Source organism: Octopus bimaculoides, chromosome 3, assembly GCF_001194135.2.
Source record: "Octopus bimaculoides isolate UCB-OBI-ISO-001 chromosome 3, ASM119413v2, whole genome shotgun sequence".
NCBI lineage: Eukaryota > Metazoa > Mollusca > Cephalopoda > Octopoda > Octopodidae > Octopus > Octopus bimaculoides.
Window position 1 is genome coordinate 92,762,830 of NC_068983.1, and position 2,736 is coordinate 92,765,565.

Genomic DNA, 2,736 nt, shown 5'->3' on the forward strand with positions numbered 1-2,736 from the left:
GCGCACGTTTGCACTTCCCCTACAAGTTTGTCCACGACATGCGCCAACCTTTTCGCTAGCACCTTGGCCAAAATCTTTAACTGTTCAACAGACTTATGGGCCTGAAATTTCCTATTTCGTCCCCCTTGCTTGGGTCCTTCCTGATCAACATCACCATCCTTCGGCTCGCAGACTTGGGAATTCTCCCATTCTGCTGCCAATTGGTGTAGACGCTGGCCAGCAGGTGCCCGAACAAGTCTGGCATACTTTTATAAAATTCATAGGGCAGACCATTGAGACCCAGCGACTTCTCCCCGGAGCATTTGCCTAGCACCTTGATCACCTCCTCGGCTATGATTGGCCCTTCACAGCACTCAGCCTCTTGTGCCGATAGACGTGGGCCACCGATAGACGTGGGCAGTCACTAAGGGCCTTACCATGATCCAGCGTCCCACCCCTCCTGAACAACTCGGCGAAGTGCTTGTAAAGCGTCTCACACATCTCTTCCTGTCCCTCGACCGAACTCCCATTGTCATTAATAAGACCTTATTGTGGTATCATTGCCACGTTGGGTTTCTACTGTATGGGCCCATCTGGCAACATTAATTCCCTCATGGCCCAATGTGCGCACTTTAGCCTGAACTCTGCACCCCTCATGTTTGGCTTTGAGGTGATGGTCCAGGGCCATTCTCGCTGCCAAAATGTGGGATGCAGAACTCAACCTCAACGCCTCCTCTAGGTCCTTAACTAGTTGCCCTTCTATTCTAACCTTAGCTGGTGGCTAAACCTAACAGACTCGAAATGAATGGCTCTCTTGAGGGTGAACCACCACCGGTAAATGCCCTCTGTACTAGTTCCTTAATCCAGCTACAATATGCCTCGCAAGTCAAAATAGACTTGTTTAGCTTCCAGTAGCCGGATCCTCTCTGAACTGAACTATCTATGTCCAATCTACACTTAACCATTCTATGGTCAGTGTAAGCTACTTGGACAAGCAGTGGACAGCTAAAACTATCCTCATCTCTAGTTCTTATCATTATTCTGTCTAAGTAAGACTTGAGCCTTCCGTCACCATTAATCCAAATCCACTCTGGGACATTTGGGTGGTCAAGCCTGTAACGATCTGCTAGCTGAAAGCGCTTAAGCAGATCTACGAGGTGTGGGGAAGCAAGCTCTTTATCATACAACCACACCTGCGCCTATTTTTTTAAAGATTTAAGAGACAAAAAAAAAAATCATAAATTTTCAAAACCCTTTTTTTTTTGGGAAAATGATGATCCCTCCTCCCATCATTCCGAAAGCTGTGGGGGAAAAAATTGGAAATTTCGCCGTCAAAACAGAGAAATTTCAACTTCTGTGGGTTTCCTGATCTGAAACTCCTCTTCCCATATTGGAAAAAGAAAATCCCAACAAATTTCCTTATAATCGTAATCTATGCTGCTTGAAAGGTATTTGTATAAAATTTCATTAAAAGATATTCATTTTCCAGAAACGTTAAAATGTATCTATTTTTCTGGAAGGAAAGATCACCGATATCTTTTAATGAAATTTTGGTTAATGTTTAACATTAACCTAACCTATTAACCACACATTTTCTTATTATACATTCCAGATTTCCAGGAAATTACGTTGAAAATCTTCCCAGTGACTTATTTTGTGCCGAATCGTGTTTCTCAGAAAGCCGGGTATCATTTATTTATTTCAAGTAACCATGACATTGCTGCATTTTTAGCAAATTACATCACGATTCTTCGCATTTACTAATCATATGATTAGAAAGCCGGAAGTCATATGACAGTTGAAAACGAAAGTATTCAGAAATGAAAGTTACAAACGGAAGAAAATAGTCAAAATGAAATTATGTTGTATATAAATATACTTTGGTAAAGAATTAACAAGATATTGTGGCGAGCACTATGATTTTAATTAATTGAGATTATACTGATATAAATTCGAGATGAATTACTGAATATAGAAATACAATTCGAAGGGAGCTGACTACAACCCAATAATTTCTTCATTAAGTCAAAGTTAGCCCCCTTTAAATGCTTTCTGATAAGTAAATTTACTGCCCACGCCATTTTACTTGCTGCATCATCTTTAATTTCATAAAAAAGACAATCAAAAGTCATGGAATCTGGTATTCCCGTGGAAAAGAGACGCTTCTGATTATCATTTTTCACATCTTCATATGTAAGCACAGGTGCTTTTGCCTGTGTTTCACAATCCACCATCTTACTTTCCAAGGTCTGAGTACTATTTGTATAAATAGGTTTATTGATAAGATCACATTGTATTCCTATTTCCTTGGTACGAATTTCTTGTACAGTCTGCACTAACTTGTGTGTAAAAGCTGAGAATGATTCAGGATTAACTGGACCACAGTAATCATGAAACATTAAAGAATTGTTCAGCATAGACATGGTAGGACTTACGAAGCAACCAAGCTGGTATCTAGTTCAAAACGGGGGCACCAGTATTTTCTTAACGAAACACTTTGAAACTTGGGACACTGGTAGAATGTGTCATATAAAACATCTTTTTCTCTTAGTCTTCTTAAGAAAAATTATTATATTGCAATATATTTCATGTTAAAGTTGTCGTATTTCTGTAATTTCAACCAATGACTGACGTCCATTCAGCCGAATACATTAGGTGCTGACTACGTAAACAAACGATTCTGGCGGTGATAAAATTATTATTTCCTTGTCAAAAAATGGCTGAAGCATATTGGCAGTAGCTAATAAACCTTTCTAT